The sequence below is a fragment of the Rhea americana genome, unplaced genomic scaffold, assembly GCF_003343005.1.
Source record: "Rhea americana isolate MKP2758 unplaced genomic scaffold, rheAme1 scaffold_21, whole genome shotgun sequence".
NCBI classification, from domain to species: domain Eukaryota; kingdom Metazoa; phylum Chordata; class Aves; order Rheiformes; family Rheidae; genus Rhea; species Rhea americana.
Genome location: NW_028186258.1, coordinates 7,325,472 through 7,340,123, shown reverse-complemented (window position 1 = coordinate 7,340,123; position 14,652 = coordinate 7,325,472). Strand labels below are relative to the sequence as shown.

The following is a 14,652-nucleotide window of genomic DNA, read 5'->3' as shown; positions in this document are numbered from 1 at the left end:
CATCTATACTTAGGATTTAGGTTTTTGCAGGACAGGATTGCACTTACAAGCTTAATCCAAATTGGAGGACTGATGGTACTGTATATACTTACAAGTATATACCAATATGTACATATAGGTATATACATATATGTACATATATATATACACACACACACATAAACATACAGAGATATACACACACACATATATATAATAGCAGATTTATATATATATATGTATACATATATATATGTGTGTAYATATATATATATAAATGGATAAAGCAGATATTAGCCCACAATATTTATAATCAATTTATAATCATTAGTCAAGAGACCGGAGGCGATACTAAGAGATAAAATAATTCATTCTAAGTGGGGTTGATTATAGACTCTTGTATTGTACTTTTGTGGCTTGGTTTTGGCAGGTACAGCAAAGGGGACAATTTTTGAGATTAAAAATTTACATGGTTTTGGATCCTAATTTCTCCTCACGCTCTGAATGCTCAAATGGCTTGAATTTTGGATCAGGCCCCTCACTAATTCTTTCTAACAGTTGCTGAGCAATATTAGCATAGGAAGGAAAGAGGTAGGTTTTCATTGGGCAATGAAAAATTACATTTTTACSCTGACTCTGAACTCTTCTGTCTACCTTAGTCTTTACTAAACTGTTTTCATTCCTGAAATAGTCAGCTCCCATCTCAGAATCTTTCTCAATTCATTTTGTCTCATTTTTYGTTTGTTTGCTTTTCGAAGTGCTATATACTGGATGAACCCCTGCGGAAACCAGCCTCAGATGAGACACGCCAGGTTCTCGTTACGGCGCAAGCCTCTCCAAGGAGCAGTGATTTCGCGCTCCTCACCTCTGGCCCTGGGACAGGCTCTTCCACCTTGGGCACGAGCCATCCAGCCCCAGCCGCTGGGCTGACCCAGCGCCTGCAGTGCTGGTGGAGAACTGGTTTTGTCCGATTGTGACGTGATCTCTGTCCACTTGCAACTGAGATAATGCCAAGGTATTTTTCTGTCCTGAGCCTAGTTTTCAATTTCATGCTGTCCTTAATAAAGTTACTGAGAAGGACTGTATTAGCTAAAGAAATGCGTGGGGAATCCCCTTGCCTGGCCCTTGCAGTAATAGATATTCAAAGCAGATTTCTTGATTCCAGCAGCATATTTGCTCCTATTTGGCATCTCTCTCATTTTGCTTTTGTCACAGCCTACAGAAATGCACAAGATTCTTCCTTATTTGCCACCTGGATGCCAAATTCTAGAAATAAAACCCCCATGCATTATTTTAAAATCCCCTTTTGTTGTCTTCAGTTAGGCAATGGGCTTCTGTAACAGTCCAATATTCTAATTTCTTTCTGGCAATCAAGGAAAATAAAATACATTATTTTTAAATTAAACAAACTTTTTTTTTATGGGAAATTACTCAGAGTGCAGTAAAATGTGTCACATTCATATTTCCAATCTTTCTGAAACAGTTTGGTTCTCTAAGTAATTTTTTTTTTAATGTGTACATTTCATGCAAGATCAAAATTTATTAAAACACATTTTCCCATCTCTGCTCACTTGTTTAAATACAAGATATCCTATTTAACTCTGTTTCCACTCTGGTAGAAATGTTATATCAATTATTTTTAAAGGAAAAAAGTTCACAATCATTATATGAGTCATTAAATAAATATAGTTACTAATTTCTATTGTTCTACATAATTAAGACTTTTAAAATGATAACCAAATTTCAGCTAAGTATCTTAAAATACATTCTGGATTAATTTAGGCTTGAACGGTTTCTGAAATGTTTGGATCAGATCCTCAATCCTGTTTACTTTATTTGACATCCACTGTTACTCTRGGATATTAATTAAAGTATGGTTCTCTAGCCCCATTTAGCGTACTGAAATAAGCATGAAATGCAATGTTGACAAATGAATAGAGATGGATTATTCCTAGTTGTGTGTCCAGTTTTCTTTTAATAGGTCATTTTTATCTGAATGAGTAATTAATTTTGGCACAGCTCTACAAAGTTAGATACCTGTTTTAAATTTCTTATCTCCTAGGTGCTTGGGAGTATGATAATTCTTCAAAGTGGTGTGGATTCATTCATAAACTGAAGTGAAAATAGTAAAGGGAAAATGKAGAGATGTTTCTCTTGCCTGAGATATGAAGTTTGTATAAGAGCAACTGAATGAGGCAAAGACAAAAGGCAGTAAAAGAAATCATTTGGGATCCTAGAGAACTGATGAAAACATTTGGAGATGGCTTCACACCTAGTATGAAATTATCATTGGCCTAGTTTCTACCAGTTTTGTGATATCCCCACCTCTGAACAGAATTACAAACTTGATTCCCAGGAATGATTCCTTAAAGCCTGAAAGATCCAGCTCCCGGTACTGACCAAAATACAGCGACACTGCACTTGGCTGTACTCTGAACAGCCGATGACATAACTAAGACAGTGAAGGACTAGAGGAAAAACTGTTTAAAAGTCATGATCCATATGTGGTATGAAGTTTAACACGATTTGCAGTGAGGTTGTTCACACTGGAGCTGCATATTCAAGCCTGTCCATATGCACAGACAAGTGAAATCTTTTCAAAAAACAGGGTGGAAATTCTTGGCTTCTCCAGGAGCCGGCCTGATTTCCAGCAGATCGTGGTTTGGATTCCCAGCCTGCCCTTGGCATGCTGGTTCTCCCTCTGCTTGCCACAGCTAGATTGAGTTTGCTGTTTCTGGACTAAAATGCTGAACAAGATCCTGGTGTCTCAGGTAGGCAGTGTTTCACCATAGAGGAAGAAATCTCTGTCTGAAGTCTTAGAGAATGGAACCTCCTAATTAACAACTGGCAAACCCACCGGAAAGAAATAGAGCTGCCATCACTAGGTAACATATCAATGCTCAGTGTTCAGTTTCTCATAGGTAAAACATAAAAATATGACAGTACTCGCATTAGTGGTCTAACTAAAGAAAAGTGTGTGCAGAAAGGTAGCACCGTTTCCTTCCATCTGCTATTAAGGACTTCGCAGATGTGCCAGAAGAGGGAAAACTGACCTTCTATGGAAATCCAGCAAAAGGTCTTTCCCCCTTTAAATCATTAAAGGAAAACTTAATGATGCATCAATTTGCACAGTGCATTTCAGCCAGATGTACAGAGGCACTCTGGATATTCAACTGACTGCTTTGAAGATACTGAAGGTGCACATTTCCTTCCTAGACTTAATGGACTAATTGTAGATAGTAGCAACTACATTTCTTTCTACCGTTACTGATCTGGTAAAGGTTTGGAAGCTGTTGTGATCAGTAATAAGATCTGTTGCTGAATATAGCTCTGCTCTATCCAAAATGTGCTAGTTCCTTTTTGCAAGATTGGCAATAACAACATCGAGGAGCAAAAGAATACTCAGCCCTGTGCAGGGATAGATGAAAGACACCCAAAATTTGGCTGACAAAAAACTAAGTGAGGCATATATGAATGGTTATGATTATGTTCAAAATGGCAATGACAAAAAGAGAAAAGCCTATGTTTTCTAACAGCCTTTTAAATGCAAAGACTCATCTGTAGGCACCAGATGCATAATATAAAATTTTCATTGGCTGTAGACCAAGTTAGGGACAATGCTGAACATGAAACTTGCTCTTTTGACCAATGTTATGCTTCATTTTCATCAGTGCTGTCCATGGAATATTAGATATTCTGGCAGTTATTTAATAAGGCAAATGCACACAAGGAGCCCTTTAAGGTAAAAAGTAAAATAATCTCTATTTTCTCTTCAGGAGGTTTTGGCAAATGGGAAAAGATGGAGAAGAGGGAATAAAAAGTGTACGTGAAACAAAAGTTTTAACAGTCTGTCTAACCAATTGGCATAATTAAGTTTTACTTCAGCCCTCGGAATACCCCAGGGAAGTTTGTGGCATCCTAGTTCATGTGCATATTAAGCAGGGGATCATGTAACTTTCATGCAATGTTGGAAAAGTTGTTTTTTGAGAGTTATAGTTCTTATTTATAGCAGTGTCAGTCTGAGGTAGCTCTTGACTGCAGCACTGTTAATCCAGAGTTACATCTGGCTGCACAAAGCTGAGCTGGATTCACTGAAGTTCTCCAAATTACAAGCAGAGGGAATGTAAATGAGGGGAGGAACACGAACTAAACCAAATGGGTTGAAGCCCTGGCCAGACATCCCTCAGAGCTGGTTGGTGATGGGAAGGTGCTAAATAACCTTACGGGGTGTGCTGTGTCCTATGTGAAGGTGAACAATGTTCCCTTGAACTCAAGCTCCTCTATGGCCCCAGTCTCCTTTCTGACTAGTCATCAGGTGTAGTGGATCTCCCACTGTTGTTGGTGAAAAAATCTTGAGATTGTATAAAAAATGGTGGAGTTTGCCCCCCATAAGCCAATCTTCCCATTTACATCCCTAAAAGGAGGTAGATGCACAAGGAGGGCACAGGATCTCCAGGAATTCCTTGGAGAGTGCTGAGCAGAGCATGCCATGGATTTGTCCCCAGGATAGTGCCTTGTGACTGTGTAACATCCGTGCTATAAAATCACTGTTATGAGGAGTAATTCCTTAAGATTGTTGTTAATAGCTTCTTCTCCTTGTGAAAAAATAGTAGGAAGAATAACCTCTTCGACAAAAGAGACATTATCCAGTAAGCAGATTGGATGAAAAGCCAGCATTATTGGTTTGTTCAAAACATACTCATCTGCCCAATACACCTAAGTCTGCTCACCATAAATGTGCTTGATTGCTGAAGTTTCTTACAATATAGGAGTTGATCTCACACCTTCACCATGTCCTTTTTAATACTTTAAACTACCAGTTTATACAGAAATTATTTCTTTCATTCATTACCAGGGTAAATCCTTAGCTGCTGAGATCAGTTCTGATGCACTAAAGTGAAATTGAATAAGATTTACATTGGAACTTCATCACAAATAAAAAATGTATTTTTCATCCTAATGGAAATTCACACAAATTCATAGAAAAAATGGTTTCTTTTTTTTTCTATTTTTAGTTCAAAAACTGAAAACAGAAAACTGATTCTTTTTCAGTGTTTTCTGATCACAGATTGAATTTTGTTTCTCATGAAATCTTCCTCGTCCTCAAAAGAGAATTAGAAAAAAATGGCGAAAATACAGTATTTATTTCAGCCCAATGATTTATAATCAGTCAACACCAACTAAAAACTTGACTCTATATATTGCTACCCCCATTCTCTGTCTGCCTGAAAATACAAGTGGGTACTGTGAGAGCTGGTGACATTTTCCCCTGAGTGACAGCTAGAGCATTTTCCAGATCTGCTATGGTATTCTCCCAGGTGCTGCATGCCACTTTCTGCCCTAGACTTCTCTTGCAGATGTGATTCATTACATGGTGTTCACCAATATTGGTGAATGTTGGAGGGAATGCCAAAGGACTCATGGACAGAGCTGAAGAAAGTAGTGGAAAAGACTTTCTGCCACATTCACTCCAGTTTGAAAGTTAATTTTCCTTTGAACATATTCTAGTCTTTAGGATTAGACCAACTCTGATCAGTTAAGTCTAAATCTGGTGTGAGGAAATACAAAATCATTTAATGTTCCAGTATCTGTGAATTTTGCTTTGCTTATTGTATTCATGTTAGCTAAGCATGCTTTGTGGTAACACCCTTGCTACTTGACAATTAATGTAATTAAGCAAAAGGGTCCAAATGTATACATACATATAACATCTGCAGATAACAGGCAGAATTGACTCAATAGATGGATTATAAAAGCATTTTTAGTTGTATTTGGAGGTGTTTCTTCAGAACTTTAGAACAGAACTTTAAAAGCCTATTCCAATGGCAGTACATGCTTTCACAGCCTATCGAACAGATTCATTTTCATCTGATGTGACTGCAGAATTTTTGGCATTCACTACAGGCTGCACGTTTGATTTTCACAGTTGCAGTTGGCAGCAAAGACTGGGTCTTATTTGCAGAAGAAATAACTGAATTTCGAAATGATATTTTTCTCCTGCTGTAAAGATCACCACTGTAAAGGAAGGCATGAGAAGATTTTTGTGTATGAGCTGATTAACTTTCATAACAGTTTAATAGTCTTCCTGAGAAGACCTCAGCCGTGATATCTCATTGTGTGTGTAAGGAAATGCACACCAAAGAGGAAGTGGAATGCAAGTCATTTTATCATGTAAGCTACTAATGAGATTCAAAGTTATAAACTCTGACCCATACCTCTTTTTCCCCCTCTTTAGCCCTCAATCCTCTATGCAGTCCCTAATATGATACAAAGTTTCAACAGACAAACATTCCTATGGTATTTCAAGAGTGCTGAGATGGGGGATATAGGTTTACGAAGAGTTTACAGAAGGAAATTTTTTTTTTAACAATGCAGTTATAGAACATGTCTTCACAGAATATTCAACCCTTGCACATTTCCATTTTGGGCTTGCAACCAGGTGTGTCTGAACTCTCTGAAGCAGGGTTTTACCCAGTGTGATTCCTGGAACGTAGCTGCAGCTTGTCCCCATGTGTTTTCCCCAGCAGCTTCAGTTCCTGAACAAGCAGTTCTTTCCTTGCACGTAAGTCACCTACATTCTGGAAAAAAAACAGAAGGAACCTGCAAATAGCTGCCTTGCATAATGTCCTCCAACATACAGAGGCATCTTCTTCTTTTCGGTGACTCTCTTGGCTCTCTCAGCTTAGCTTTCTCAAAGGTGGGACTGTGTGTACTGTGTTCCATAGTGCTCTGCATTTTTTGACTATGGCACCCCTCAAGCTCTGTGATCTAAACCAATAAACAGTAAGTGGGGACAATCAGGACGTTTGCTTCAAAACCCCCTGCATTAGTGTTCTGGTCGAGAGCAGGGAACACAGCTCAGGTCCACCATAGTTATTTCTTGAGCACTAGCAGTAGCAGCATGTTCCTCTGACGCTGAACATCCCCGACTCATTCTCACAGGTGACTGTCTGCTGCAGCAGCACTTTCACAGCTGCTTGTTGAGAGTACCAAAACCTTGCATTTTATAAATTATCCTTTGTAAAAAAAACCATTAACTGTTTGAGGCTGCTCCTGTAGGGTTTTTGTGGAGCTGGTTAGACACCTGCCAGGAATGGTCTAGGTCTATATGATCTTGCCTCTTTGAAAGGGTGGATTGGATGATTTCTTGAGATATCTCCCAGCTCTACCTCGTAGGATTCTAAATATTTTTTTTTAATCCTTGTTGTATCAAATATTTGTCTTTATTCCCTTCCCAGGCCATCAGTCTCCCTACTTCTTCTAAGCAATAACCTGCCCCTCTAACGCAAAGCATTAAAGCCATCCCACTAATCACATAAGGGTTAAAAAACATGATTGGTGGGCAAAGATCTCCCCCCCTTTTCCCTGCAAGGTTGGTTGAAATTGTGAATAGAGACTGACAGCTTGCCTGAGTGTTTGTGGTTCCATTTGAAACCACAAGACCCAGAAGCACATGGTTTAGATTCAATGTCTTTCTCTAGCTAACACAAACCATTTGTTCAAGCAGCTTGGCTATCTGTTGGAGAATAGTTTTGCACCAGGATCAGCCTTGATTCACCCCAGACAGCCAAATACATTTAGATGGAAACCCCAAGAAAAAAAGGAAAAATTTCCCAAACAAAGGCTTGCATTTACTTTTTCGTGTTTATTTTTGCAGCTTGTAAAGGAGCTACTAATATCCTGATTAAGAAAAAAAAAAAAAAAGCTGAAATGCCAATCAAAAGCATTGCCAAATTAGGTTGTGTTTACTTCAAAAATACATTTTTAATTGCCTTTTTTTAAAGGCAAATTCCTGTAAAATAATAATGTCATGGAGGACATAGAATAGACTTTGACTGACTCCAAAATATATTTAGACCAATATTTTCAGATTTCACTGTGTAAAGTGAGGCATGTAAAGAGGCTAGAATTTAGCCATTGAGCTGTCATGCTTAAGCACTTAAACATACACCTAATTTTAATCATGTACTTAAAGCCCACTGTCCATAGAACAGCATATGCTGAAGTGATTTATTGCCCCTAATGCACTATAGAAAGGTTAAACACCCTCTGTCTGAGGTTGGAAAATAAAAACGCGTAAGAAGCACTGTCCAAGTCTGGGCATTTTGCATGGCTACAGGAGAGTCTTGACGTATCACCCAGTGGGTCCCTACAACGGTTGCACAGTGTTGAATTTACTTCGACGCACCTCCAAACCAGGTATCATAACCTAAATCATGCAGGGTCGTTGAAGAGACTTGCTATGGGGAGCAGGGATCAGCTGGGATCAGTGTTTGGAAATTCCAAGTTTATTGTCTACTCACTGATTATCTGATTGTCACATTGCTCCTGTGTTACTCATGCTCTGGCTGGAATGTGCCAGCGCTACCACGGAAGGCAGGACCCGCCACAACACTGCATCAGGAACTGTCCATGCAAAAACACCGTGCAAAGGAGCAGCCCTCCCAGCCTGACAGGAAGTAGATTATGTATTTAAGTCGTCATTTCCCACACACCAGCACAGCGAAAGACAGAATAAAAACACACATTTCAATAAGCATCCAACTACCACTAAGTACCAAAAAGGGAAGGTAAAGTGAACTAAGATAACATTCATTTCCCCTAACTTAAGCTCTCTAAAATAGGAATAGTCAAGCTAGGCTTGTACCCTTCTATTTTCAGCCTAGAGACGTGCGGTGCGGGATGGCTCCGTGGCAGTTTCATTCCCGGGAATGAGGGTTTTCCTGGCACACCGCAATGGACAGGAAGCAAGTTGCTCACAAGTGCGGGAGCGCTCCCCTTCCCTGCCCTCAGCCGCACGTGCTCGCAGAAACCACCTTCTTCATTACACACACACACACACGAGGCAACTTCACAGCAGTCAGACTCACTTAAAAGATCAGCACCAGAGAAGGGAAAAAGAGGTAATTTGATGAATTATTGTGGTGAGGCAATAAACTAAGTGTTCAGCTACCCCAAATCACCGGTATTAGGGGTGAAATGAGTTCTCCTAGAACAATTTCCCATCATCTAGCCAGGATTATTTGTCTTATCTTTCTCCCTTCAGGTATTCCTAAATATTATGTTGTAGTGTGCTGAGCCACCTACTGCACCCAGAGGCTAAGTACGTTGGAAGAAAGAAAGAATACTTCTCTGCTACGCCTATCTCCTAGTTAGGAATAAGTGACCATAAAATCTGTGTATGTGTGAAACCACAATATATTCCCCTGTTCTGTCATTAAAAGCCACTCACAACAGAAAGGGGAATCAGAGGAGGGAGCGTGTTCACCAGCAGGGAGGAGCACGACATTATATGCTGTGAGTTTGCTCCTCAGAAAAAATTATTTCTGGGAATTTCAGGAAAACATACATTTTATTTTAGTATTATGGGAACACCGAAGAGACTTCGAACGTTGCTGCCTTTTAAGCTACAACATAATCACAACGTATGTGTGAATATATATATAAAAACTTGATATTAACAAAAAGGAAAAGTGGCTTGGCATTGTTGGCGCCGGACAGAAGTGCAGATCTAATGGCAGCGCCTGCTGCTTAAGCCATTTGGCTGGGCATCAGGAGCACAGCTATACTGAGCGACTCACCAGGGGCGCAAACTTAGCGAGCCCTCTATGCTTCTGCTCTCCTCCCTCTACTTCCTCAGACCTCTGGAAGGTTTTCAATCTTTAACTTTGAACGCTCACCTTTTGTGATAGAAAGAGGCCTGAAATAATGGTTCTTTTCCCCCTGCAGTAAAAGCAAGCATGCAACCTGCTTAAATTGTAAGGTTAAATAATTGGAAAAACAAACTGTTCCAAGTACTTGAACCCTACAGAGTTAGCAAAACCAAGGTGTAATGCTCAGAGTAAGATGAAAAGGAGTACTACATCAAAATGCACTGGATGTGTCTGTGTGTCAGCTCTTGTGTTAGTTGTTGGGGAATCTGTGCAAAATGCTGTACAAAATGAATGCAAATACTGCACAAAACAGTGCCAACTACACAGAAAGCCATCTAGGAAAGCTGAACCCTTAAATTATGAAGGTATACATCAGACTCTGAGCAAGGAATTTGGACAGTAGCATTTAGAATATTGTCTTGCCTAATTTGCTCTTGTGTCTAGTTTATTCAGACACTACCGGGTGCTTGTTAGTCCACATTACGGTGATTGCTGATCACTTCTCGTTCCTATAGTCACTGTAGGTTTTATTTTGTGGGTCAGTCAAAATCTGCCAAAGGGGAAAATGTGTCACTGACTAGCACCACGTGCTCAAGCAATGAACAACCCTCCCCAGTCACATGAGGAAAGGAGGAGGACCTTAGCAAGAAGCCAGGCTTCCCCGGGAGGACTTGTTGGGTCTCAAAGCAAATGCAAACTCCTTCCCCTGTTGTGCTATTTCTATTATGCAGCGCAGCATGTAGGTAAAGATGGAATGACAGTGCTGTCTTCCCATACGTAAATATTTTTCCCTCGACTTACAGCACCGGGGCTAAAGACGGCATCAGAACACATCAGGAGCCATAGAACATGATGGTTTTTTCTTAAAATATTAGGAAGGAAAAGAAACTCAAAATGGTTAATTCTTAGAACGTTCTGTTTCCATTTAGTGTGTTTTACTTGCAAACGTGGCTTCAGATGTCTGGGATTATCAGACTCCTTTTGATGAATGATATTATGACAAGTTACTTCTACTGTTTTTTCTATTGGGAGAAATCATGTTTATGGAAACATGGAAGGGAGGAAAAGATAGCTTCAGGTTTAGGTTTTACTTTCCTATAAATAAAGCCTTCTGAACTGTGTCACATTTGGAAATGGGATTATTTTCTGTAACAAAAATAATAAAAAAATCAGGATGATATTTTACTAAAATAAGACTAAAACAAAAAATATTAAATTAATAAAATGAAATAATATCACTTATACCAACATGGGAAACTTTTACTCTTAAAATGCTGAAAGACTTTAGTGTTACAGCTCTCAAGAGAGCACAGAAAAGTTTCCCTAGCGTTAATGAAAGTGTGACTACCTCCTGCAGATAAGAACAAAGAGCCTGGTATGTGGCTCAGAGCATTTGTTCATGCGAACGCAATTAGCACACTGCGTACGAGCAACTCTTACCCAGCAGAGACGAGCCCAGTGACGATTTACATGCCACGGGATACTGCTTGCTTCCCTCCTTGGTGCAGTCAGTTATTTACAGCAGCGCGTGTGAACTACCCATTCTTTCAGATGGGAGCTGATGCGGCTGCGGGGGCCTTCACTGGCATGGCTGCCTGCGACGAGAGGGGATGGGCCGTGGGGGGGTCCTGCCCAGCCACGCGCTGCTTACTGCATTGAACCAGGCTGTCAGACTCAGTCCTTGAGGATCCATGAGACTGAATCCTCGGGAAGGCTGATCCCATTTGAAGAAATGAAGGAAAACTAGCCATTCAAAGAGGAATTTAGAGGTACAAAAGCATCAGGAGAGGGACAGAGATGGAGAGAAGGAGACAGAGATCCCCTCAGAGGGGAGGGAGAGGAGGGGAAGATGCACAAAGGGGCTGCAGTGAAATTCAAGGAGGAAAGGTCCCCTGGGCATGCCAGGAGATATCAACCTCTCTCCCCAGCATTGCCATCTGCATTGAGGTGCCTTTGGGAGAATGGATGAGGTGGCTCACGTCACCTAACCACTGCAGCATTTAAGAAGCTGCTGGGTACAAGGCAATGAAAAACAAACAGGATATGAACAAAAATATAAACCCAAATCCATAAATAATTTATTTTTATTTCATTTTTTTTCCTAAGATGATTGCAGACCTGTTTCATATTCATGTTAAAGCTCCTCTTGCACCTTGGTTGAGCAGTGTGCAGCACTGTGCTCCTTATGTCCCTGCAAGCATCTGTCTCTTCTTAGTAAGACACCATTTCCTTTTGTGGCAAGACAGATTTTGCACTCAGACCTGAAATGCGATGCAAGATTGGGTCCTACCCGATCATAACTGCACTATTGTATTGCAGGATTACACAACATGCCATCTTTGCACAAAGAGGAGGGGATCTCCCCAAACTATAAAGGGGAAATAACTGCAGCTGCAAAGCTACGAAGTGATGAGCTAGAGGCTTTCAGGCTTACACGAGCTTAGGCACTATGGGCAGTGTTTCACTTATGGAGGTACATAGACCCCGTGGAGGGCGCATAGGGCACAGGTGACCTCAGAAACCCCAGACACACGTCTGACTCCGGGTTACAGCTGACTGGAATCCTGAGGTTTTACTGGCCTGGAGCCAGTTCAAAACCCACTTGAGCCACCCTAGTATTTTATAACATTGCAAAGGCGGTATTGTTTGAAACATTTCAAAAATTCTACACACAATCTGGCAGCCTTCCAAAACCGTCTTAAATGAGCCAAAACTATCAGCAGCCACCCACCTTCCTGTCCATTATCCTCTGATTAATGACATTCCACCAACAGGGTCCGACATTCAGAATCTCCCCACTGCCCAGCCTCCACATAAATACGATCTTTGAGACCTGTAAATTGTCTGTATAGTTTGCAGCTGCATTTTATATAGAGGTGTCTCTTTGTAACGTGGTGACCATGCAAGAGAGGCTTCTCATGGGGTGGAGGGAGACCAGGCTTTGTGGCATCTTGCAAAGCCTTAAATAGACATAGCAAAGCAGGAGAAACCGAATTACGTTAGAGGTATGATACTCTGTTTCTCTAACTGCTTTTGTGCTCTTTATCCATTAGTCTTTCTGAGTTCAAATAGCCATAGTAAGAACAGCCATAAGAAATAAGTAACAGCAGAGCTGTTCAGTTGGAGTAAATTATTGAACAGATTTAGCTCCATTAGGGAAAAGAACATAAATGTTTACTTCCTGTTATAGATGCAAGACATAGCTTGCAATTCATTATAGGATGCTATTTAGGTATTTCTAGAGTGGCCGTGCTGTTCCCTTACACAGTGTGGAACAGCAGGGTATTTCCAGGTAAGATGCTTGGAGAAACACACTGCCATTTGAAATTATGCTAAAATATCAGTCAGTCAGAACCAGCATGAGCTAGTCAACATTGCCAGTGAATCCCTGAATCATTTTCATGAGCAGAATTTAAGAACAGATAAAGTTCTCTGATTTAAAAGGAGTGAATGGGTGAGAGAGGTACATAAATCAGCCTGGGAATAAGGATTTTCAGCAGCCACCGTTACTGCACATGTCCTATACCTATGACAAGTCTTGACCTAGCATAGGGAAAGGACTAGACAGTGAATACCTGGAAAGGAGAGGTATTTTCACATTTATGAGTCTGTTGTCCCCAAACTGGGTTCTGATACCTGGTGTGCAACAGGTCTGTTGGACTTCTTCCATTAACATTAAAGGACTAGCTGAAATATCTCCATTTCAGATGGATATGCCCAAGAAATCATGAGAAATGGTGAATCAGGTATCAGGAAAGTGAAAAGGGACAAATGTGCTTTCCCTTTCCAACAGTGCTACATCCAGCCTATGGGCTTGGGTATGACATGTCTGTTCTAGGTAATTTGGTAGTATTGAAAATAATTGCAAACATTGCACCATCACATAACTACCAACCTCATTAGCTGATACAATTTCATAAAATGCCATTTTGCAGCATAAAGTATTTCTATTAGATATAAAATCTTGCAGCACTATTTCTCATCTATATGACCTTTTTTATATGATTTTTTTTCTTTTGTTCTACCATAATATTGCATTACCTCACTGCTTGGAAAGGGGAAATTTGAAGTAAAAACATGAAGACAACAAGCATTAGAGTCACAGGGTCACACTTACAAAACACCTCAGAGTTTCTGCTTTGCCCAGAGCATGTGACAGAAGATGAGCAGAACATCTGTTTCATTATTTCATCAAGAGCTGGGCATCAAAATACCTTAAAACCCTGAGGTGCCTCAGCTCTTACACGGAGGATCATTTCTTCGTGACCATCTATTTTCCTAAGCATTAACCCCTTTGTGAAGTAGGCATAAAAGAGGTAAGCAAGGTATGCTAAGAGGTAAGCAAGGTATGCTGTACGTTCCTTCGGTACATTCAGGTTTCATGGCCTTGCACGTACTCTCAGTGCCACTCGGAACTTGCTTTTAAATGTTTATAGACATACATATATGTGTGTAGGTGTACATGAATCTTTGTGTGTATGTGTATATATATATACACACACACACACATATGTATATATAGTCAATGTCTATATGAATATATAGAAAAATATATAGAGACACATCGTATGATTTTTTAAGAACCCTTGATTTCCATGAGAAGCTACAGAGCACATTTTTATTCAGCAGTGACTCATCTTTCTAGCTTTTTTTTTTTCGTACTGCTTAATCCAAGAAACTCTGACTAAGTCAGCTTTGCCACGTCCCAAGTGTAGCAGGGATTCCTCACAGTCCTTGATGCAAACAGAACTAGTAATTCTCCTCAGAAATAGCAAGCAATTGCTATTTGCGGGCTCATGCTTTACGCAATGATGACCTTGGCTGAGGCAACCAAAATGGAAAGGGCCCCAGCGCATGAAGTCAATGCCACTGTGGTAAATAAAGGCAGCGCCAGGAAGGCATAATTTCAACATCCCCTGGCAGATGAAACATAGCTGGGCAGGGGCACCATGTGTATGAGCTGTATTTTCTTAACAGCAGTCTGGGAACCTCATGGCACTATGTCATCGTGAGACAGCCC

General features: G+C 40.4%; 1 pseudogene; it reads left to right on the top strand.

The window, feature by feature from the left end:
* Positions 1–14,443: 14,443 nt before the first annotated feature.
* LOC146596127 (uncharacterized) overlaps positions 14,444–14,652 on the top strand; it is an 8,908-nt pseudogene continuing 8,699 nt past the window's right edge.